Source organism: Triturus cristatus, chromosome 4_1, assembly GCF_964204655.1.
Source record: "Triturus cristatus chromosome 4_1, aTriCri1.1, whole genome shotgun sequence".
Lineage (NCBI taxonomy): Eukaryota > Metazoa > Chordata > Amphibia > Caudata > Salamandridae > Triturus > Triturus cristatus.
This window is the reverse complement of record NC_140585.1, coordinates 294,653,410-294,678,325: the sequence shown is the minus strand read 5'-3', so window position 1 is coordinate 294,678,325 and position 24,916 is coordinate 294,653,410. Positions and strand designations below refer to the sequence as shown.

Sequence of the window (24,916 nt, the reverse complement as noted above, 5' to 3'; positions counted from 1 at the left end):
GCTGGGTGCAGGGTGCTTTTGAGCATTCGGGCGCTCAATTGATTTGAATGGGAAATCTCTGGTTTAGAAAAAGACTGCAAGCTCGGGGACGAAGATTCTTCAGGTGCCACCACCACTTCGAGAGGTAAGTTGGGTAGTTGGAGGATAGGTAGGTACCCCGGGATTGGGCACAGGGGGCCGCGGAGCGCCGGGTGCAGGGGTACCTTTTGGTGTCGGGAAATCTTACCCTCTGTTGATCGCGGTTGGCGGGGCACCTGGTTCTGAGGCTGCAGGCTTCTTCAGGAGTGTCGAGGGAGGTCCTTGGGTGCCGGACTCGGGGTCACAGTCGCCGTGGCGTCGTCCTTGTGGTCTTTGTTCACTCTGGTACAGGCCAGGCTTGGTGGGTGCAGAGTGTGAAGGGTTCGCGGTTCCGGGCTGCTGCCAGGGATTAGAAGTAGATTTGAGTAGAGCCTCTACTCATGGGAGTCCCAGGGGTTTAGAGTCAAAAGGTAGCCAGGTCCTCCAGGGTTTGTGAGGTTGCTGGCCACAAGAGATGCCGGGTTGGAGCAGGAGCAGGTTCGAGGGTCGACAGGCCAGAGGCTCCAACGTTTGGGAGTTGCACAGCCCTCAGTCTTTTCATGTTTCGCTCAAAGAGTGAAGGGCCCTGTAATTTCTCCTTCTCATTCACATATGAAAAGAATGAGGGCTAATCAAAAAATGAATTAAAGCTGGACGTAGAAATGCAGCAGAAGGGCCAGCAAGCGCATTTCTAAGTTGCTCTATGAAGGATGCTTTTGTACTTGACAGATCAGTTTAATCCTACAGGTGCTCTAAAAGGAAGAATGCATTTGAGTCATCCTTGCTGAAAATCACACAGCCATTTATTCTAGGTTGCACTGAGTTTTCAGTCCTCTCCGCCTGCTAGCTTGTTGTTGCAATATGTCTCAATTCTGGAGAATTGTCTGCTATGCTGAAATGCGTGGCCCAGTTCAAATGTTCATCATATTTCCTGGAAAAATATCAAAAGGAAAACAAAGATTTGGTTTTGGGAAAATAATTTATTACACCTTGTAAAAATCAAAACTTTCACATTTGAGTCAAAAAAGAGAGGCTAGGTCTCACTATTTTGCTCAGGCTGTTTTACACGTACTGCCCACAGGTGCTGTCCTGCTACCAATGGGCATGGAAGCTTTGGCCTGCTCTGTTTCCAGCCTGGGTTGGTGCACCTCTCGTTACACAACCTGAAATTCTAGAGCTCCCTCTAGAACACCATATTGATGCCCAATGCAGCATGGACACCTGATCAACACAGCTGAGTGCAGCCCAGAACCCCTGAGCTCAAGCAATCCACAAGCCTCTGCCTCCCAAGTAACTAGGACAACAGGCACACGCCACCTTGCCCGGCAAACACTGCAGCTGTCCTAATGATGAAATGCATTCCATAAGTAAGGATAATGATAAAGTAAGGTGGAATGAATTGATGGTTTACCAACCATGTTTCAAGAAAATCAATTTCACTATCCTTCAAAGAAAGGAAAAAAATGTCTTATCAAGAAGCAGTGTGAATATGGGAAGGGCCTTTAAAAAAGATGTGGAGTTTCCTAAAGTAAAAAAGAGGGTTGAACTGATTGAAGGGAGAGAGGAAGTAGGGTCGGAAAGATTGTGACGGGGAAGTGAATACAACATAAATACTAGTATTTAGAGAGTGAGAGACAGGTAGAGGGACAGAAGGGAAAGGAGAGTGAGAGTGAGAGAGAAGAGCCAGGTTAGGGCTGAGTTTCTCTTTATCTGCCAGTGACTCCCTGTAGAAGCTTGCCGGCACAATTTAGGCTGTCCTGTAGGCATCCCTTGTTATGCCGAGCCAGCCAATATTGAGAAAAATAGCATGGGTCACAATGATGGAACTCGTCTGCAACATCGGAAGTTTTAAAGTGGTATGGAGTGGGAGGGCTAGAAGAGTTACCATAAAGAATAAATACGCGTCATTCTGTTCTCTAGCCTCAACAGCTGCAAGAGAGGAACTCCTGCTGGCCAAGAAGACCAATGTCAGTTCAGCTTGAACAGGTGAAAGCATGCCTGATTCTGCAAAGGTATGAGATTACACTTTTGCGTCAGAGGTGGTCACGGGCTATTGCACATTAGGAAACCGTTTATTGAGGTCCAGTTGGATTACTCTATCTTCTACCACCTCAAAATCAGCTGCTCATGCAGTGTTCTATACCGATGAGCTATTTTGGTCCTCCCTGCCCCTTCCAGCTAGTGGGTCCCCTGACTAGGGAAAGTGATTCGAACAGATTTGCATATCTTTTCATAGGAGACTTCTTGACTTATTTTATACTGTGCCAAATCAAGGTAGATTGAGTAATGATCTTGACAGACCTATATTGGAGAATTGCAGTGTGAGAAAGTGGCTCTGTATATACTGTTCCCAAATAGATACAGGGTGTACAGAGTCCACAGTCCCCAGAGGTTTGGCAGAGGCTAAAGTTAGATATAACCTTACTCTCTAAAGTGGTAGCTTGGTCGAGCAGTAAGGCAGTATCAGAGGACAGTGTAAAGCATTTGTTGCACACACTCAGTCAGCAAATGGTCTCACACACTCAATAACTGAACTCTAGGCCAATGGTTTATCTACAAAAAATATATGCTTGTTTTATTTTAGAACCAACAATAGGTATTAAAATATACTTTCTCAGAATATGATGCTTTATATAAATACTTTTGCAATATGCAATTGACTTTTGTAGAAAGTTACAAGTGGTTGTAATAGGCAACAAAATTTTAAACACAATAATGCATTGAGCTCAATGGAAGTTTCAAGTTATTTGCAACAGATTACTTATAGGATTACTTTTGGATTTCCAGGACTGGATCCTAGATTCAGTCCTGGGTCAGTACTTGGAATCAAGTGATAAAAGTCGACTTAATTACTGTGATGATTTTTAGACAATATTTTGCTATTTTAAAAGTTGATAGAAAATATTTCATAGAAATAAGTCAATGATTCCCTATGGCAGAAAATTCAAGTTGCAGGTATAGTATGTTCTCGTTACTTTTGTAATCCAGTACTGGGTGCCTAGACTCAGTACTGGGACCTTTATCCAAAACAGGTAAGTAATTACGTTTTCAGAAATTATACGATTTTTAAAGAATATTTAAAGTTTGCAGAAATTGACAGTTAGAAGAAAGTTCACAGAAAAACAGTCAATGATTTCCTATGGGAGAAAATTGGGTTACTGGTAAGTACAGTTGTAAGTATTTTTCAGAGTCAGTGCTGGGCACCAAGATCCAGCACTGGGAGCTCACCTAATAGCAGGTGAGTATTTTCGTTTTCGTTACTCGGCTGATTTTTGGTGAATATTTTAAGTTTTGAAAAGTCCACACTTGGAAGAAATTTCAGGAAAAACCAGTCAATGTTACCCTATGGAGAAGATTGAGTTATCGGTTTAAAGGTAAGTACTCGACTGGCAGAGTTAAGGTTCTGGGCATAGACTCAGGCGTCTCCCAGGGTCAGGTAGGTACAGTTGGTTCACCCTCAGCGGCACAAGGGCGGCCGGGTGCAGAGAGAGTTAGGCCCAATGTTATCCTATGAGAGGTAGGGGGGCCTTGGTTGGTGGCTGCTGACTAGCAGGCCACGTGGCTGTGGGAGCTGGGCTCCTGGTCACTTATCCAGGGCAAGTGGGAAAGTAGATAGATGTAGAGGTTGCACTGCCAGGGCCACTCGGACGGCTGGGTGCAGGGTGCTTTTGAGCATTCGGGCGCTCAATTGATTTGAATGGGAAATCTCTGGTTTAGAAAAAGACTGCAAGCTCGGGGACGAAGATTCTTCAGGTGCCACCACCACTTCGAGAGGTAAGTTGGGTAGTTGGAGGATAGGTAGGTACCCCGGGATTGGGCACAGGGGGCCGCGGAGCGCCGGGTGCAGGGGTACCTTTTGGTGTCGGGAAATCTTACTCTCTGTTGATCGCGGTTGGGGGGGCACCTGGTTCTGAGGCTGCAGGCTTCTTCAGGAGTGTCGAAGGAGGTCCTTGGGTGCCGGACTCGGGGTCACAGTCGCCGTGGGGTCGTCCTTGTGGTCTTTGTTCACTCTGGCACAGGCCAGGCTTGGTGGGTGCAGAGTGTGAAGGGTTCGCGGTTCCGGGCTGCTGCCAGGGATTAGAAGTAGATTTGAGTAGAGCCTCTACTCATGGGAGTCCCAGGGGTTTAGAGTCAAAAGGTAGCCAGGTCCTCCAGGGTTTGTGAGGTTGCTGGCCACAAGAGATGCCGGGTTGGAGCAGGAGCAGGTTCGAGGGTCGACAGGCCAGAGGCTCCAACGTTTGGGAGTTGCACAGCCCTCAGTCTTTTCATGTTTCGCTCAAAGAGTGAAGGGCCCTGTAATTTCTCCTTCTCATTCACATATGAAAAGAATGAGGGCTAATCAAAAAATGAATTAGAGCTGGACGTAGAAATGCAGCAGAAGGGCCAGCAAGCGCATTTCTAAGTTGCTCTATGAAGGATGCTTTTGTACTTGACAGATCAGTTTAATCCTACAGGTGCTCTAAAAGGAAGAATGCATTTGAGTCATCCTTGCTGAAAATCACACAGCCATTTATTCTAGGTTGCACTGAGTTTTCAGTCCTCTCCGCCTGCTAGCTTGTTGTTGCAATATGTCTCAATTCTGGAGAATTGTCTGCTATGCTGAAATGCGTGGCCCAGTTCAAGTGTTCATCATATTTCCTGGAAAAATATCAAAAGAAAAACAAAGATTTGGTTTTGGGAAAATAATTTATTACACCTTGTAAAAATCAAAACTTTCACATTTGAGTCAAAAAAGAGAGGCTAGGTCTCACTATTTTGCACAGGCTGTTTAACACGTACTGCTCACAGGTGCTGTCCTGCTACCAATGGGCATGGAAGCTTTGGCCTGCTCTGTTTCCAGCCTGGGTCGGTGCACCTCTCGTTACACAACCTGAAATTCTAGAGCTCCCTCTAGAACACCATATTGATGCCCAATGCAGCATGGACACCTGATCAACACAGCTGAGTGCAGCCCAGAACCCCTGAGCTCAAGCAATCCACAAGCCTCTGCCTCCCAAGTAACTAGGACAACAGGCACACGCCACCTTGCCCGGCAAACACTGCAGCTGTCCTAATGATGAAATGCATTCCATAAGTAAGGATAATGATAAAGTAAGGTGGAATGAATTGATGGTTTACCAACCATGTTTCAAGAAAATCAATTTCACTATCCTTCAAAGAAAGGAAAAAAATGTCTTATCAAGAAGCAGTGTGAATATGGGAAGGGCCTTTAAAAAAGATGTGGAGTTTCCTAAAGTAAAAAAGAGGGTTGAACTGATTGAAGGGAGAGAGGAAGTAGGGTCAGAAAGATTGTGACGGGGAAGTGAATACAACATAAATACTAGTATTTAGAGAGTGAGAGACAGGTAGAGGGACAGAAGGGAAAGGAGAGTGAGAGTGAGAGAGAAGAGCCAGGTTAGGGCTGAGTTTCTCTTTATCTGCCAGTGACTCCCTGTAGAAGCTTGCCGGCACAATTTAGGCTGTCCTGTAGGCATCCCTTGTTATGCCGAGCCAGCCAATATTGAGAAAAATAGCATGGGTCACAATGATGGAACTCGTCTGCAACATCGGAAGTTTTAAAGTGGTATGGAGTGGGAGGGCTAGAAGAGTTACCATAAAGAATAAATACGCGTCATTCTGTTCTCTAGCCTCAACAGCTGCAAGAGAGGAACTCCTGCTGGCCAAGAAGACCAATGTCAGTTCAGCTTGAACAGGTGAAAGCATGCCTGATTCTGCAAAGGTATGAGATTACACTTTTGCGTCAGAGGTGGTCACGGGCTATTGCACATTAGGAAACCGTTTATTGAGGTCCAGTTGGATTACTCTATCTTCTACCACCTCAAAATCAGCTGCTCATGCAGTGTTCTATACCGATGAGCTATTTTGGTCCTCCCTGCCCCTTCCAGCTAGTGGGTCCCCTGACTAGGGAAAGTGATTCGAACAGATTTGCATATCTTTTCATAGGAGACTTCTTGACTTATTTTATACTGTGCCAAATCAAGGTAGATTGAGTAATGATCTTGACAGACCTATATTGGAGAATTGCAGTGTGAGAAAGTGGCTCTGTATATACTGTTCCCAAATAGATACAGGGTGTAGAGAGTCCACAGTCCCCAGAGGTTTGGGAGAGGCTAAAGTTAGATATAACCTTACTCTCTAAAGTGGTAGCTTGGTCGAGCAGTAAGGCAGTATCAGACGACAGTGTAAAGCATTTGTTGCACACACTCAGTCAGCAAATGGTCTCACACACTCAATAACTGAACTCTAGGCCAATGGTTTATCTACAAAAAATATATGCTTGTTTTATTTTAGAACCAACAATAGGTATTAAAATATACTTTCTCAGAATATGATGCTTTATATAAATACTTTTGCAATATGCAATTGAATTTTGTAGAAAGTTACAAGTGGTTGTAATAGGCAACAAAATTTTAAACACAATAATGCATTGAGCTCAATGGAAGTTTCAAGTTATTTGCAACAGATTACTTTTAGGATTACTTTTGGATTTCCAGGACTGGATCCTAGATTCAGTCCTGGGTCAGTACTTGGAATCAAGTGATAAAAGTCGACTTAATTACTGTGATGATTTTTAGACAATATTTTGCTATTTTAAAAGTTGACAGAAAATTTTTCATAGAAAACAGTCTAAGATTCCCTATGGCAGAAAATTCAAGTTGCAGGTATAGTATGTTCTCGTTACTTTTGTAATCCAGTACTGGGTGCCTAGACTCAGTACTGGGACCTTTATCCAAAACAGGTAAGTAATTACGTTTTCAGAAATTATACGATTTTTAAAGAATATTTAAAGTTTGCAGAAATTGACACTTAGAAGAAATTTCACAGAAAAACAGTCAATGATTTCCTATGGGAGAAAATTGGGTTACTGGTAAGTACAGTTGTAAGTATTTTTCAGAGTCAGTGCTGGGCACCAAGATCCAGCACTGGGAGCTCACCTAATAGCAGGTGAGTATTTTCGTTTTCGTTACTCGGCTGATTTTTGGTGAATATTTTAAGTTTTGAAAAGTCCACACTTGGAAGAAATTTCAGGAAAAACCAGTCAATGTTACCCTATGGAGAAGATTGAGTTATCGGTTTAAAGGTAAGTACTCGACTGGCAGAGTTAAGGTTCTGGGCATAGACTCAGGCGTCTCCCAGGGTCAGGTAGGTACAGTTGGTTCACCCTCAGCGGCACAAGGGCGGCCGGGTGCAGAGAGAGTTAGGCCCAATGTTATCCTATGAGAGGTAGGGGGGCCTTGGTTGGTGGCTGCTGACTAGCAGGCCACGTGGCTGTGGGAGCTGGGCTCCTGGTCACTTATCCAGGGCAAGTGGGGAAGTAGATAGATGTAGAGGTTGCACTGCCAGGGCCACTCGGACGGCTGGGTGCAGGGAGCTTTTGAGCATTTGGGCGCTCAATTGATTTGAATGGGAAATCTCTGGTTTAGAAAAAGACTGCAAGCTCGGGGACGAAGATTCTTCAGGTGCCACCACCACTTCGAGAGGTAAGTTGGGTAGTTGGAGGATAGGTAGGTACCCCGGGATTGGGCACAGGGGGCCGCGGAGCGCCGGGTGCAGTGGTACCTTTTGGTGTCGGGAAATCTTACTCTCTGTTGATCGCGGTTGGGGGGGCACCTGGTTCTGAGGCTGCAGGCTTCTTCAGGAGTGTCGAAGGAGGTCCTTGGGTGCCGGACTCGGGGTCACAGTCGCCGTGGGGTCGTCCTTGTGGTCTTTGTTCACTCTGGCACAGGCCAGGCTTGGTGGGTGCAGAGTGTGAAGGGTTCGCGGTTCCGGGCTGCTGCCAGGGATTAGAAGTAGATTTGAGTAGAGCCTCTACTCATGGGAGTCCCAGGGGTTTAGAGTCAAAAGGTAGCCAGGTCCTCCAGGGTTTGTGAGGTTGCTGGCCACAAGAGATGCCGGGTTGGAGCAGGAGCAGGTTCGAGGGTCGACAGGCCAGAGGCTCCAACGTTTGGGAGTTGCACAGCCCTCAGTCTTTTCATGTTTCGCTCAAAGAGTGAAGGGCCCTGTAATTTCTCCTTCTCATTCACATATGAAAAGAATGAGGGCTAATCAAAAAGTGAATTAGAGCTGGACGTAGAAATGCAGCAGAAGGGCCAGCAAGCGCATTTCTAAGTTGCTCTATGAAGGATGCTTTTGTACTTGACAGATCAGTTTAATCCTACAGGTGCTCTAAAAGGAAGAATGCATTTGAGTCATCCTTGCTGAAAATCACACAGCCATTTATTCTAGGTTGCACTGAGTTTTCAGTCCTCTCCGCCTGCTAGCTTGTTGTTGCAATATGTCTCAATTCTGGAGAATTGTCTGCTATGCTGAAATGCGTGGCCCAGTTCAAATGTTCATCATATTTCCTGGAAAAATAACAAAAGAAAAACAAAGATTTGGTTTTGGGAAAATAATTTATTACACCTTGTAAAAATCAAAACTTTCACATTTGAGTCAAAAAAGAGAGGCTAGGTCTCACTATTTTGCTCAGGCTGTTTAACACGTACTGCCCTGCTACCAATGGGCATGGAAGCTTTGGCCTGCTCTGTTTCCAGCCTGGGTCGGTGCACCTCTCGTTACACAACCTGAAATTCTAGAGCTCCCTCTAGAACACCATATTGATGCCCAATGCAGCATGGACACCTGATCAACACAGCTGAGTGCAGCCCAGAACCCCTGAGCTCAAGCAATCCACAAGCCTCTGCCTCCCAAGTAACTAGGACAACAGGCACACGCCACCTTGCCCGGCAAACACTGCAGCTGTCCTAATGATGAAATGCATTCCATAAGTAAGGATAATGATAAAGTAAGGTGGAATGAATTGATGGTTTACCAACCATGTTTCAAGAAAATCAATTTCACTATCCTTCAAAGAAAGGAAAAAAATGTCTTATCAAGAAGCAGTGTGAATATGGGAAGGGCCTTTAAAAAAGATGTGGAGTTTCCTAAAGTAAAAAAGAGGGTTGAACTGATTGAAGGGAGAGAGGAAGTAGGGTCAGAAAGATTGTGACGGGGAAGTGAATACAACATAAATACTAGTATTTAGAGAGTGAGAGACAGGTAGAGGGACAGAAGGGAAAGGAGAGTGAGAGTGAGAGAGAAGAGCCAGGTTAGGGCTGAGTTTCTCTTTATCTGCCAGTGACTCCCTGTAGAAGCTTGCTGGCACAATTTAGGCTGTCCTGTAGGCATCCCTTGTTATGCCGAGCCAGCCAATATTGAGAAAAATAGCATGGGTCACAATGATGGAACTCGTCTGCAACTTCGGAAGTTTTAAAGTGGTATGGAGTGGGAGGGCTAGAAGAGTTACCATAAAGAATTAATACACGTCATTCTGTTCTCTAGCCTCAACAGCTGCAAGAGAGGAACTCCTGCTGGCCAAGAAGACCAATGTCAGTTCAGCTTGAACAGGTGAAAGCATGCCTGATTCTGCAAAGGTATGAGATTACACTTTTGCGTCAGAGGTGGTCAGGGGCTATTGCACATTAGGGAACCGTTTATTGAGGTCCAGTTGGATTACTCTATCTTCTACCACCTCAAAATCAGCTGCTCATGCAGTGTTCTATACCGATGAGCTATTTTGGTCCTCCCTGCCCCTTCCAGCTAGTGGGTCCCCTGACTAGGGAAAGTGATTCGAACAGATTTGCATATCTTTTCATAGGAGACTTCTTGACTTATTTTATACTGTGCCAAATCAAGGTAGATTGAGTAATGATCTTGACAGACCTATATTGGAGAACTGCAGTGTGAGAAAGTGGCTCTGTATATACTGTTCCCAAATAGGTACAGGGTGTACAGAGTCCACAGTCCCCAGAGGTTTGGCAGAGGCTAAAGTTAGATATAACCTTACTCTCTAAAGTGGTAGCTTGGTCGAGCAGTAAGGCAGTATCAGAGGACAGTGTAAAGCATTTGTTGCACACACTCAGTCAGCAAATGGTCTCACACACTCAATTACTGAACTCTAGGCCAATGGTTTATCTACAAAAAATATATGCTTGTTTTATTTTAGAACCAACAATAGGTATTAAAATATACTTTCTCAGAATGAGATGCTTTATATAAATACTTTTGCAATATGCAATTGACTTTTGTAGAAAGTTACAAGTGGTTGCAATAGGCAACAAAATTTTAAACACAATAATGCATTGAGCTCAATGGAAGTTTCAAGTTATTTGCAACAGATTACTTTTAGGATTACTTTTGGATTTCCAGGACTGGATCCTAGATTCAGTCCTGGGTCAGCACTTGGAATCAAGTGATAAAAGTCGACTTAATTACTGTGATGATTTTTAGACAATATTTTGCTATTTTAAAAGTTGACAGAAAATATTTCATAGAAAACAGTCTAAGATTCCCTATGGCAGAAAATTCAAGTTGCAGGTATAGTATGTTCTCGTTACTTTTGTAATCCAGTACCGGGTGCCTAGACTCAGTACTGGGACCTTTATCCAAAACAGGTAAGTAATTACGTTTTCAGAAATTATACGATTTTTAAAGAATATTTAAAGTTTGCAGAAATTGACACTTAGAAGAAATTTCACAGAAAAACAGTCAATGATTTCCTACGGGAGAAAATTGGGTTACTGGTAAGTACAGTTGTAAGTATTTTTCCGAGTCAGTGCTGGGCACCAAGATCCAGCACTGGGAGCTCACCTAATAGCAGGTGAGTATTTTCGTTTTCGTTACTCGGCTGATTTTTGGTGAATATTTTAAGTTTTGAAAAGTCCACACTTGGAAGAAATTTCAGGAAAAACCAGTCAATGTTACCCTATGGAGAAGATTGAGTTATCGGTTTAAAGGTAAGTACTCGACTGGCAGAGTTAAGGTTCTGGGCATAGACTCAGGCGTCTCCCAGGGTCAGGTAGGTACAGTTGGTTCACCCTCAGCGGCACAAGGGCGGCCGGGTGCAGAGAGAGTTAGGCCCAATGTTATCCTATGAGAGGTAGGGGGGCCTTGGTTGGTGGCTGCTGACTAGCAGGCCACGTGGCTGTGGGAGCTGGGCTCCTGGTCACTTATCCAGGGCAAGTGGGGAAGTAGATAGATGTAGAGGTTGCACTGCCAGGGCCACTCGGACGGCTGGGTGCAGGGTGCTTTTGAGCATTCGGGCGCTCAATTGATTTGAATGGGAAATCTCTGGTTTAGAAAAAAACTGCAAGCTCGGGGACGAAGATTCTTCAGGTGCCACCACCACTTCGAGAGGTAAGTTGGGTAGTTGGAGGATAGGTAGGTACCCCGGGATTGGGCACAGGGGGCGCGGAGCGCCGGGTGCAGGGGTACCTTTTGGTGTCGGGAAATCTTACCCTCTGTTGATCGCGGTTGGGGGGGCACCTGGTTCTGAGGCTGCAGGCTTCTTCAGGAGTGTCGAGGGAGGCCCTTGGGTGCCGCACTCGGGGTCACAGTCGCCGTGGGGTCGTCCTTGTGGTCTTTGTTCACTCTGGCACAGGCCAGGCTTGGTGGGTGCAGAGTGTGAAGGGTTCGCGGTTCCGGGCTGCTGCCAGGGATTAGAAGTAGACTTGAGTAGAGCCTCTACTCATGGGAGTCCCAGGGGTTTAGAGTCAAAAGGTAGCCAGGTCCTCCAGGGTTTGTGAGGTTGCTGGCCACAAGAGATGCCGGGTTGGAGCAGGAGCAGGTTCGAGGGTCGACAGGCCAGAGGCTCCAACGTTTGGGAGTTGCACAGCCCTCAGTCTTTTCATGTTTCGCTCAAAGAGTGAAGGGCCCTGTAATTTCTCCTTCTCATTCACATATGAAAAGAATGAGGGTTAATCAAAAAATGAATTAGAGCTGGACGTAGAAATGCAGCAGAAGGGCCAGCAAGCGCATTTCTAAGTTGCTCTATGAAGGATGCTTTTGTACTTGACAGATCAGTTTAATCCTACAGGTGCTCTAAAAGGAAGAATGCATTTGAGTCATCCTTGCTGAAAATCACACAGCCATTTATTCTAGGTTGCACTGAGTTTTCAGTCCTCTCCGCCTGCTAGCTTGTTGTTGCAATATGTCTCAATTCTGGAGAATTGTCTGCTATGCTGAAATGCGTGGCCCAGTTCAAATCTTCATCATATTTCCTGGAAAAATATCAAAAGGAAAACAAAGATTTGGTTTTGGGAAAATAATTTATTACACCTTGTAAAAATCAAAACTTTCACATTTGAGTCAAAAATGAGAGGCTAGGTCTCACCATTTTGCTCAGGCTGTTTTACACATACTGCTCACAGGTGCTGTCCTGCTACCAATGGGCATGGAAGCTTTGGCCTGCTCTGTTTCCAGCCTGGGTCGGTGCACCTCTCGTTACACAACCTGAAATTCTAGAGCTCCCTCTAGAACACCATATTGATGCCCAATGCAGCATGGACACCTGATCAACACAGCTGAGTGCAGCCCAGAACCCCTGAGCTCAAGCAATCCACAAGCCTCTGCCTCCCAAGTAACTAGGACAACGGGCACACGCCACCTTGCCCGGCAAACACTGCAGCTGTCCTAATGATGAAATGCATTCCATAAGTAAGGATAATGATAAAGTAAGGTGGAATGAATTGATGGTTTACCAACCATGTTTCAAGAAAATCAATTTCACTATCCTTCAAAGAAAGGAAAAAAATGTCTTATCAAGAAGCAGTGTGAATATGGGAAGGGCCTTTAAAAAAGATGTGGAGTTTCCTAAAGTAAAAAAGAGGGTTGAACTGATTGAAGGGAGAGAGGAAGTAGGGTCGGAAAGATTGTGACGGGGAAGTGAATACAACATAAATACTAGTATTTAGAGAGTGAGAGACAGGTAGAGGGACAGAAGGGAAAGGAGAGTGAGAGTGAGAGAGAAGAGCCAGGTTAGGGCTGAGTTTCTCTTTATCTGCCAGTGACTCCCTGTAGAAGCTTGCCGGCACTATTTAGGCTGTCCTGTAGGCATCCCTTGTTATGCCGAGCCAGCCAATATTGAGAAAAATAGCATGGGTCACAATGATGGAACTCGTCTGCAACATCGGAAGTTTTAAAGTAGTATGGAGTGGGAGGGCTAGAAGAGTTACCATAAAGAATGAATACACGTCATTCTGTTCTCTAGCCTCAACAGCTGCAAGAGAGGAACTCCTGCTGGCCAAGAAGACCAATGTCAGTTCAGCTTGAACAGGTGAAAGCATGCCTGATTCTGCAAAGGTATGAGATTACACTTTTGCGTCAGAGGTGGTCAGGGGCTATTGCACATTAGGAAACCGTTTATTGAGGTCCAGTTGGATTAGTCTATCTTCTACCACCTCAAAATCAGCTGCTCATGCAGTGTTCTATACCGATGAGCTATTTTGGTCCTCCCTGCCCCTTCCAGCTAGTGGGTCCCCTGACTAGGGAAAGTGATTCGAACAGATTTGCATATCCTTTCATAGGAGACTTCTTGACCTATTTTATACTGTGCCAAATCAAGGTAGATTGAGTAATGATCTTGACAGACCTATATTGGAGAACTGCAGTGTGAGAAAGTGGCTCTGTATATACTGTTCCCAAATAGGTACAGGGTGTACAGTCCCCAGAGGTTTGGCAGAGGCTAAAGTTAGATATAACCTTACTCTCTAAAGTGGTAGCTTGGTCGAGCAGTAAGGCAGTATCAGAGGACAGTGTAAAGCATTTGTTGCACACACTCAGTCAGCAAATGGTCTCACACACTCAATTACTGAACTCTAGGCCAATGGTTTATCTACAAAAAATATATGCTTGTTTTATTTTAGAACCAACAATAGGTATTAAAATATACTTTCTCAGAATGAGATGCTTTATATAAATACTTTTGCAATATGCAATTGACTTTTGTAGAAAGTTACAAGTGGTTGCAATAGGCAACAACATTTTAAACACAATAATGCATTGAGCTCAATGGAAGTTTCAAGTTATTTGCAACAGATTACTTTTAGGATTACTTTTGGATTTCCAGGACTGGATCCTAGATTCAGTCCTGGGTCAGTACTTGGAATCAAGTGATAAAAGTCGACTTAATTACTGTGATGATTTTTAGACAATATTTTGCTATTTTAAAAGTTGACAGAAAATATTTCATAGAAAACAGTCTAAGATTCCCTATGGCAGAAAATTCAAGTTGCAGGTATAGTATGTTCTCGTTACTTTTGTAATCCAGTACCGGGTGCCTAGACTCAGTATTGGGACCTTTATCTAAAACAGGTAAGTAATTACGTTTTCAGAAATTATACGATTTTTAAAGAATATTTAAAGTTTGCAGAAATTGACACTTAGAAGAAATTTCACAGAAAAACAGTCAATGATTTCCTACGGGAGAAAATTGGGTTACTGGTAAGTACAGTTGTAAGTATTTTTCCGAGTCAGTGCTGGGCACCAAGATCCAGCACTGGGAGCTCACCTAATAGCAGGTGAGTATTTTCGTTTTCGTTACTCGGCTGATTTTTGGTGAATATTTTAAGTTTTGAAAAGTCCACACTTGGAAGAAATTTCAGGAAAAACCAGTCAATGTTACCCTATGGAGAAGATTGAGTTATCGGTTTAAAGGTAAGTACTCGACTGGCAGAGTTAAGGTTCTGGGCATAGACTCAGGCGTCTCCCAGGGTCAGGTAGGTACAGTTGGTTCACCCTCAGCGGCACAAGGGCGGCCGGGTGCAGAGAGAGTTAGGCCCAATGTTATCCTATGAGAGGTAGGGGGGCCTTGGTTGGTGGCTGCTGACTAGCAGGCCACGTGGCTGTGGGAGCTGGGCTCCTGGTCACTTATCCAGGGAAAGTGGGGAAGTAGATAGATGTAGAGGTTGCACTGCCAGGGCCACTCGGACGGCTGGGTGCAGGGTGCTTTTGAGCATTCGGGCGCTCAATTGATTTGAATGGGAAATCTCTGGTTTAGAAAAAAACTGCAAGCTCGGGGACGAAGATTCTTCAGGTGCCACCACCACTTCGAGAGGTAAGTTGGGTAGTTGGAGGATAGGTAGGTACCCCGGGATTGGGCACAGGGGGCGCGGAGCGCCGGGTGCAGGGGTACCTTTTGGTGTCGGGAAATCTTACCCTCTGTTGATCGCGGTTGGGGGGGCACCTGGTTCTGAGGCTGCAGGCTTCTTCAGGAGTGTCGAGGGAGGCCCTTGGGTGCCGGACTCGGGGTCACAGTCGCCGTGGGGTCGTCCTTGTGGTCTTTGTTCACTCTGGCACAGGCCAGGCTTGGTGGGTGCAGAGTGTGAAGGGTTCGCGGTTCCGGGCTGCTGCCAGGGATTAGAAGTAGACTTGAGTAGAGCCTCTACTCATGGGAGTCCCAGGGGTTTAGAGTCAAAAGGTAGCCAGGTCCTCCAGGGTTTGTGAGGTTGCTGGCCACAAGAGATGCCGGGTTGGAGCAGGAGCAGGTTCGAGGGTCGACAGGCCAGAGGCTCCAACGTTTGGGAGTTGCACAGCCCTCAGTCTTTTCATGTTTCGCTCAAAGAGTGAAGGGCCCTGTAATTTCTCCTTCTCATTCACATATGAAAAGAATGAGGGTTAATCAAAAAATGAATTAGAGCTGGACGTAGAAATGCAGCAGAAGGGCCAGCAAGCGCATTTCTAAGTTGCTCTATGAAGGATGCTTTTGTACTTGACAGATCAGTTTAATCCTACAGGTGCTCTAAAAGGAAGAATGCATTTGAGTCATCCTTGCTGAAAATCACACAGCCATTTATTCTAGGTTGCACTGAGTTTTCAGTCCTCTCCGCCTGCTAGCTTGTTGTTGCAATATGTCTCAATTCTGGAGAATTGTCTGCTATGCTGAAATGCGTGGCCCAGTTCAAATCTTCATCATATTTCCTGGAAAAATATCAAAAGGAAAACAAAGATTTGGTTTTGGGAAAATAATTTATTACACCTTGTAAAAATCAAAACTTTCACATTTGAGTCAAAAATGAGAGGCTAGGTCTCACCATTTTGCTCAGGCTGTTTTACACATACTGCTCACAGGTGCTGTCCTGCTACCAATGGGCATGGAAGCTTTGGCCTGCTCTGTTTCCAGCCTGGGTCGGTGCACCTCTCGTTACACAACCTGAAATTCTAGAGCTCCCTCTAGAACACCATATTGATGCCCAATGCAGCATGGACACCTGATCAACACAGCTGAGTGCAGCCCAGAACCCCTGAGCTCAAGCAATCCACAAGCCTCTGCCTCCCAAGTAACTAGGACAACAGGCACACGCCACCTTGCCCGGCAAACACTGCAGCTGTCCTAATGATGAAATGCATTCCATAAGTAAGGATAATGATAAAGTAAGGTGGAATGAATTGATGGTTTACCAACCATGTTTCAAGAAAATCAATTTCACTATCCTTCAAAGAAAGGAAAAAAATGTCTTATCAAGAAGCAGTGTGAATATGGGAAGGGCCTTTAAAAAAGATGTGGAGTTTCCTAAAGTAAAAAAGAGGGTTGAACTGATTGAAGGGAGAGAGGAAGAAGGGTCGGAAAGATTGTGACGGGGAAGTGAATACAACATAAATACTAGTATTTAGAGAGTGAGAGACAGGTAGAGGGACAGAAGGGAAAGGAGAGTGAGAGTGAGAGAGAAGAGCCAGGTTAGGGCTGAGTTTCTCTTTATCTGCCAGTGACTCCCTGTAGAAGCTTGCCGGCACTATTTAGGCTGTCCTGTAGGCATCCCTTGTTATGCCGAGCCAGCCAATATTGAGAAAAATAGCATGGGTCACAATGATGGAACTCGTCTGCAACATCGGAAGTTTTAAAGTAGTATGGAGTGGGAGGGCTAGAAGAGTTACCATAAAGAATGAATACACGTCATTCTGTTCTCTAGCCTCAACAGCTGCAAGAGAGGAACTCCTGCTGGCCAAGAAGACCAATGTCAGTTCAGCTTGAACAGGTGAAAGCATGCCTGATTCTGCAAAGGTATGAGATTACACTTTTGCGTCAGAGGTGGTCAGGGGCTATTGCACATTAGGAAACCGTTTATTGAGGTCCAGTTGGATTAGTCTATCTTCTACCACCTCAAAATCAGCTGCTCATGCAGTGTTCTATACCGATGAGCTATTTTGGTCCTCCCTGCCCCTTCCAGCTAGTGGGTCCCCTGACTAGGGAAAGTGATTCGAACAGATTTGCATATCCTTTCATAGGAGACTTCTTGACCTATTTTATACTGTGCCAAATCAAGGTAGATTGAGTAATGATCTTGACAGACCTATATTGGAGAACTGCAGTGTGAGAAAGTGGCTCTGTATATACTGTTCCCAAATAGGTACAGGGTGTACAGTCCCCAGAGGTTTGGCAGAGGCTAAAGTTAGATATAACCTTACTCTCTAAAGTGGTAGCTTGGTCGAGCAGTAAGGCAGTATCAGAGGACAGTGTAAAGCATTTGTTGCACACACTCAGTCAGCAAATGGTCTCACACACTCAATAACTGAACTCTAGGCCAATGGTTTATCTACAAAAAAATATATGCTTGTTTTATTTTAGAACCAACAATAGGTATTAAAATATACTTTCTCAGAATGAGATGCTTTATATAAATACTTTTGCAATATGCAATTGAGTTTTGTAGAAAGTTACAAGTGGTTGCAATAGGCAACAACATTTTAAACACAATAATGCATTGAGCTCAATGGAAGTTTCAAGTTATTTGCAACAGATTACTTTTAGGATTACTTTTGGATTTCCAGGACTGGATCCTAGATTCAGTCCTGGGTCAGTACTTGGAATCAAGTGATAAAAGTCGACTTAATTACTGTGATGATTTTTAGACAATATTTTGCTATTTTAAAAGTTGACAGAAAATATTTCATAGAAAAAAGTCAATGATTCCCTATGGCAGAAAATTCAAGTTGCAGGTATAGTATGTTCTCGTTACTTTTGTAATCCAGTACTGGGTGCCTAGACTCAGTACTGGGACCTTTATCCAAAACAGGTAAGTAATTACGTTTTCAGAAATTATACGATTTTTAAAGAATATTTAAAGTTTGCAGAAATTGACACTTAGAAGAAATTTCACAGAAAAACAGTCAATGATTTCCTATGGGAGAAAATTGGGTTACTGGTAAGTACAGTTGTAAGTATTTTTCAGAGTCAGTGCTGGGCACCAAGATCCAGCACTGGGAGCTCACCTAATAGCAGGTGAGTATTTTCGTTTTCGTTACTCGGCTGATTTTTGGTGAATATTTTAAGTTTTGAAAAGTCCACACTTGGAAGAAATTTCAGGAAAAACCAGTCAATGTTACCCTATGGAGAAGATTGAGTTATCGGTTTAAAGGTAAGTACTCGACTGACAGAGTTAAGGTTCTGGGCATAGACTCAGGCGTCTCCCAGGGTCAGGTAGGTACAGTTGGTTCACCCTCAGCGGCACAAGGGCGGCCGGGTCCAGAGAGAGTTAGGCCCAATGTTATCCTATGAGAGGTAGGGGGGCCTTGGTTGGTGGCTGCTGACTAGCAGGCCACGTGGCTGTGGGAGCTGGGCTCCTGGTCACTTATCCAGGGCAAGTGGGGAAGTAGATAGATGTAGAGGTTGCACTGCCAGGGCCACTCGGACGGCTGGGTGCAGGGTGCTTTTGAGCATTCGGGCGCTCAATTGATTTGAATGGGAAATCTCTGGTTTAGAAAAAGACTGCAAGCTCGGGGACGAAGATTCTTCAGGTGCCACCACCACTTCGAGAGGTAAGTTGGGTAGTTGGAGGATAGGTAGGTACCCCGGGATTGGGCACAGGGGGCCGCGGAGCGCCGGGTGCAGGGGTACCTTTTGGTGTCGGGAAATCTTACCCTCTGTTGATCGCGGTTGGGGGGGCACCTGGTTCTGAGGCTGCAGGCTTCTTCAGGAGTGTCGAGGGAGGCACTTGGGTGCCGGACTCGGGGTCACAGTCGCCGTGGGGTCGTCCTTGTGGTCTTTGTTCACTCTGGCACAGGCCAGGCTTGGTGGGTGCAGAGTGTGAAGGGTTCGCGGTTCCGGGCTGCTGCCAGGGATTAGAAGTAGACTTGAGTAGAGCCTCTACTCATGGGAGTCCCAGGGGTTTAGAGTCAAAAGGTAGCCAGGTCCTCCAGGGTTTGTGAGGTTGCTGGCCACAAGAGATGCCGGGTTGGAGCAGGAGCAGGTTCGAGGGTCGACAGGCCAGATGCTCCAACGTTTGGGAGTTGCACAGCCCTCAGTCTTTTCATGTTTCGCTCAAAGAGTGAAGGGCCCTGTAATTTCTCCTTCTCATTCACATATGAAAAGAATGAGGGTTAATCAAAAAATGAATTAGAGCTGGACGTAGAAATGCAGCAGAAGGGCCAGCAAGCGCATTTCTAAGTTGCTCTATGAAGGATGCTTTTGTACTTGACAGATCAGTTTAATCCTACAGGTGCTCTAAAAGGAAGAATGCATTTGAGTCATCCTTGCTGAAAATCACACAGCCATTTATTCTAGGTTGCACTGAGTTTTCAGTCCTCTCCGCCTGCTAGCTTGTTGTTGCAATATGTCTCAATTCTGGAGAATTGTCTGCTATGCTGAAATGCGTGGCCCAGTTCAAATGTTCATCATATTTCCTGGAAAAATATCAAAAGGAAAACAAAGATTTGGTTTTGGGAAAATAATTGATTACACCTTGTAAAAATCAAAACTTTCACATTTGAGTCAAAAAAGAGAGGCTAGGTCTCACTATTTTGCTCAGGCTGTTTTACACGTACTGCTCACAGGTGCTGTCCAGCTACCAATGGGCATGGAAGCTTTGGCCTGCTCTGTTTCCAGCCTGGGTCGGTGCACCTCTCGTTACACAACCTGAAATTCTAGAGCTCCCTTTAGAACACCATATTGATGCCTAATGCAGCATGGACAACTGATCAACACAGCTGAGTGCAGCCCAGAACCCCTGAGCTCAAGCAATCCACAAGCCTCTGCCTCCCAAGTAACTAGGACAACAGGCACACACCACCTTGCCCGGCAAACACTGCAGCTGTCCTAATGATGAAATGCATTCCATAAGTAAGGATAATGATAAAGTAAGGTGGAATGAATTGATGGTTTACCAACCATGTTTCAAGAAAATCAATTTCACTATCCTTCAAAGAAAGGAAAAAAATGTCTTATCAAGAAGCAGTGTGAATATGGGAAGGGCCTTTAAAAAAGATGTGGAGTTTCCTAAAGTAAAAAAGAGGGTTGAACTGATTGAAGGGAGAGAGGAAGTAGGGTCGGAAAGATTGTGACGGGGAAGTGAATACAACATAAATACTAGTATTTAGAGAGTGAGAGACAGGTAGAGGGACAGAAGGGAAAGGAGAGTGAGAGTGAGAGAGAAGAGCCAGGTTAGGGCTGAGTTTCTCTTTATCTGCCAGTGACTCCCTGTAGAAGCTTGCTGGCACAATTTAGGCTGTCCTGTAGGCATCCCTTGTTATGCCGAGCCAGCCAATATTGAGAAAAATAGCATGGGTCACAATGATGGAACTCGTCTGCAACTTCGGAAGTTTTAAAGTGGTATGGAGTGGGAGGGCTAGAAGAGTTACCATAAAGAATGAATACACGTCATTCTGTTCTCTAGCCTCAACAGCTGCAAGAGAGGAACTCCTGCTGGCCAAGAAGACCAATGTCAGTTCAGCTTGAACAGGTGAAAGCATGCCTGATTCTGCAAAGGTATGAAATTACACTTTTGCGTCAGAGGTGGTCAGGGGCTATTGCACATTAGGGAACCGTTTATTGAGGTCCAGTTGGATTACTCTATCTTCTACCACCTCAAAATCAGCTGCTCATGCAGTGTTCTATACCGATGAGCTATTTTGGTCCTCCCTGCCCCTTCCAGCTAGTGGGTCCCCTGACTAGGGAAAGTGATTCGAACAGATTTGCATATCTTTTCATAGGAGACTTCTTGACTTATTTTATACTGTGCCAAATCAAGGTAGATTGAGTAATGATCTTGACAGACCTATATTGGAGAACTGCAGTGTGAGAAAGTGGCTCTGTATATACTGTTCCCAAATAGGTACAGGGTGTACAGAGTCCACAGTCCCCAGAGGTTTGGCAGAGGCTAAAGTTAGATATAACCTTACTCTCTAAAGTGGTAGCTTGGTCGAGCAGTAAGGCAGTATCAGAGGACAGTGTAAAGCATTTGTTGCACACACTCAGTCAGCAAATGGTCTCACACACTCAATAACTGAACTCTAGGCCAATGGTTTATCTACAAAAAATATATGCTTGTTTTATTTTAGAACCAACAATAGGTATTAAAATATACTTTCTCAGAATGAGATGCTTTATATAAATACTTTTGCAATATGCAATTGACTTTTGTAGAAAGTTACAAGTGGTTGCAATAGGCAACAAAATTTTAAACACAATAATGCATTGAGCTCAATGGAAGTTTCAAGTTATTTGCAACAGATTACTTTTAGGATTACTTTTGGATTTCCAGGACTGGATCCTAGATTCAGTCCTGGGTCAGTACTTGGAATCAAGTGATAAAAGTCGACTTAATTACTGTGATGATTTTTAGACAATATTTTGCTATTTTAAAAGTTGACAGAAAATTTTTCATAGAAAACAGTCTAAGATTCCCTATGGCAGAAAATTCAAGTTGCAGGTATAGTATGTTCTCGTTACTTTTGTAATCCAGTACTGGGTGCCTAGACTCAGTACTGGGACCTTTATCCAAAACAGGTAAGTAATTACGTTTTCAGAAATTATACGATTTTTAAAGAATATTTAAAGTTTGCAGAAATTGACACTTAGAAGAAATTTCACAGAAAAACAGTCAATGATTTCCTACGGGAGAAAATTGGGTTACTGGTAAGTACAGTTGTAAGTATTTTTCCGAGTCAGTGCTGGGCACCAAGATCCAGCACTGGGAGCTCACCTAATAGCAGGTGAGTATTTTCGTTTTCGTTACTCGGCTGATTTTTGGTGAATATTTTAAGTTTTGAAAAGTCCACACTTGGAAGAAATTTCAGGAAAAACCAGTCAATGTTACCCTATGGAGAAGATTGAGTTATCGGTTTAAAGGTAAGTACTCGACTGGCAGAGTTAAGGTTCTGGGCATAGACTCAGGCGTCTCCCAGGGTCAGGTAGGTACAGTTGGTTCACCCTCAGCGGCACAAGGGCGGCCGGGTGCAGAGAGAGTTAGGCCCAATGTTATCCTATGAGAGGTAGGGGGGCCTTGGTTGGTGGCTGCTGACTAGCAGGCCACGTGGCTGTGGGAGCTGGGCTCCTGGTCACTTATCCAGGGCAAGTGGGGAAGTAGATAGATGTAGAGGTTGCACTGCCAGGGCCACTCGGACGGCTGGGTGCAGGGTGCTTTTGAGCATTCGGGCGCTCAATTGATTTGAATGGGAAATCTCTGGTTTAGAAAAAGACTGCAAGCTCGGGGACGAAGATTCTTCAGGTGCCACCACCACTTCGAGAGGTAAGTTGGGTAGTTGGAGGATAGGTAGGTACCCCGGGATTGGGCACAGGGGGCCGCGGAGCGCCGGGTGCAGGGGTACCTTTTGGTGTCGGGAAATCTTACCCTCTGTTGATCGCGGTTGGGGGGGCACCTGGTTCTGAGGCTGCAGGCTTCTTCAGGAGTGTCGAGGGAGGTCCTTGGGTGCCGGACTCGGGGTCACAGTCGCCGTGGGGTCGTCCTTGTGGTCTTTGTTCACTCTGGCACAGGCCAGGCTTGGTGAGTGCAGAGTGTGAAGGGTTCGCGGTTCCGGGCTGCTGCCAGGGATTAGAAGTAGATTTTAGTAGAGCCTCTACTCATGGGAGTCCCAGGGGTTTAGAGTCAAAAGGTAGCCAGGTCCTCCAGGGTTTGTGAGGTTGCTGGCCACAAGAGATGCCGGGTTGGAGCAGGAGCAGGTTCGAGGGTCGACAGGCCAGAGGCTCCAACGTTTGGGAGTTGCACAGCCCTCAGTCTTTTCATGTTTCGCTCAAAGAGTGAAGGGCCCTGTAATTTCTCCTTCTCATTCACATATGACAGGAATGAGGGCTAATCAAAAAATGAATTAAAGCTGGACGTAGAAATGCAGCAGAAGGGCCAGCAAGCGCATTTCTAAGTTGCTCTATGAAGGATGCTTTTGTACTTGACAGATCAGTTTAATCCTACAGGTGCTCTAAAAGGAAGAATGCATTTGAGTCATCCTTGCTGAAAATCACACAGCCATTTATTCTAGGTTGCACTGAGTTTTCAGTCCTCTCCGCCTGCTAGCTTGTTGTTGCAATATGTCTCAATTCTGGAGAATTGTCTGCTATGCTGAAATGCGTGGCCCAGTTCAAATGTTCATCATATTTCCTGGAAAAATATCAAAAGGAAAACAAAGATTTGGTTTTGGGAAAATAATTTATTACACCTTGTAAAAATCAAAACTTTCACATTTGAGTCAAAAAAGAGAGGCTAGGTCTCACTATTTTGCTCAGGCTGTTTTACAGGTACTGCTCACAGGTGCTGTCCTGCTACCAATGGGCATGGAAGCTTTGGCCTGCTCTGTTTCCAGCCTGGGTCGGTGCACCTCTCGTTACACAACCTGAAATTCTAGAGCTCCCTCTAGAACACCATATTGATGCCCAATGCAGCATGGACACCTGATCAACACAGCTGAGTGCAGCCCAGAACCCCTGAGCTCAAGCAATCCACAAGCCTCTGCCTCCCAAGTAACTAGGACAACAGGCACACGCCACCTTGCCCGGCAAACACTGCAGCTGTCCTAATGATGAAATGCATTCCATAAGTAAGGATAATGATAAAGTAAGGTGGAATGAATTGATGGTTTACCAACCATGTTTCAAGAAAATCAAATTCACTATCCTTCAAAGAAAGGAAAAAAATGTCTTATCAAGAAGCAGTGTGAATATGGGAAGGGCCTTTAAAAAAGATGTGGAGTTTCCTAAAGTAAAAAAGAGGGTTGAACTGATTGAAGGGAGAGAGGAAGTAGGGTCGGAAAGATTGTGACGGGGAAGTGAATACAACATAAATACTAGTATTTAGAGAGTGAGAGACAGGTAGAGGGACAGAAGGGAAAGGAGAGTGAGAGTGAGAGAGAAGAGCCAGGTTAGGGCTGAGTTTCTCTTTATCTGCCAGTGACTCCCTGTAGAAGCTTGCTGGCACAATTTAGGCTGTCCTGTAGGCATCCCTTGTTATGCCGAGCCAGCCAATATTGAGAAAAATAGCATGGGTCACAATGATGGAACTCGTCTGCAACTTCGGAAGTTTTAAAGTGGTATGGAGTGGGAGGGCTAGAAGAGTTACCATAAAGAATGAATACACGTCATTCTGTTCTCTAGCCTCAACAGCTGCAAGAGAGGAACTCCTGCTGGCCAAGAAGACCAATGTCAGTTCAGCTTGAACAGGTGAAAGCATGCCTGATTCTGCAAAGGTATGAAATTACACTTTTGCGTCAGAGGTGGTCAGGGGCTATTGCACATTAGGGAACCGTTTATTGAGGTCCAGTTGGATTACTCTATCTTCTACCACCTCAAAATCAGCTGCTCATGCAGTGTTCTATACCGATGAGCTATTTTGGTCCTCCCTGCCCCTTCCAGCTAGTGGGTCCCCTGACTAGGGAAAGTGATTCGAACAGATTTGCATATCTTTTCATAGGAGACTTCTTGACTTATTTTATACTGTGCCAAATCAAGGTAGATTGAGTAATGATCTTGACAGACCTATATTGGAGAACTGCAGTGTGCGAAAGTGGCTCTGTATATACTGTTCCCAAATAGGTACAGGGTGTACAGAGTCCACAGTCCCCAGAGGTTTGGCAGAGGCTAAAGTTAGATATAACCTTACTCTCTAAAGTGGTAGCTTGGTCGAGCAGTAAGGCAGTATCAGAGGACAGTGTAAAGCATTTGTTGCACACACTCAGTCAGCAAATGGTCTCACACACTCAATAACTGAACTCTAGGCCAATGGTTTATCTACAAAAAATATATGCTTGTTTTATTTTAGAACCAACAATAGGTATTAAAATATACTTTCTCAGAATGAGATGCTTTATATAAATACTTTTGCAA

The 24,916-nt window shown here is 44.8% G+C and overlaps 7 non-coding genes across 7 annotated transcripts; all 7 read right to left on the bottom strand.

Moving 5' to 3' along the window:
- Positions 1 to 1,084: 1,084 nt before the first annotated feature.
- Positions 1,085 to 1,384, bottom strand: LOC146854566 (signal recognition particle RNA). The gene has a single exon (XR_014981623.1).
- Positions 1,385 to 4,791: 3,407 nt separating this feature from the next.
- On the bottom strand, positions 4,792 to 5,091 carry LOC146854565 (signal recognition particle RNA). Its single transcript, XR_014959304.1, has one exon.
- Positions 5,092 to 8,498: 3,407 nt separating this feature from the next.
- LOC146854564 (signal recognition particle RNA) lies at positions 8,499 to 8,785 on the bottom strand. The gene has a single exon (XR_014958903.1).
- Positions 8,786 to 12,191: 3,406 nt separating this feature from the next.
- On the bottom strand, positions 12,192 to 12,491 carry LOC146854563 (signal recognition particle RNA). Its single transcript, XR_014959161.1, has one exon.
- A 3,397-nt stretch (positions 12,492 to 15,888) lies between these two features.
- On the bottom strand, positions 15,889 to 16,188 carry LOC146854562 (signal recognition particle RNA). Its single transcript, XR_014959132.1, has one exon.
- A 3,399-nt stretch (positions 16,189 to 19,587) lies between these two features.
- Positions 19,588 to 19,887, bottom strand: LOC146854561 (signal recognition particle RNA). Its single transcript, XR_014981744.1, has one exon.
- A 3,407-nt stretch (positions 19,888 to 23,294) lies between these two features.
- Positions 23,295 to 23,594, bottom strand: LOC146854560 (signal recognition particle RNA). The gene has a single exon (XR_014959254.1).
- Between the last annotated feature and the right edge of the window lie 1,322 nt (positions 23,595 to 24,916).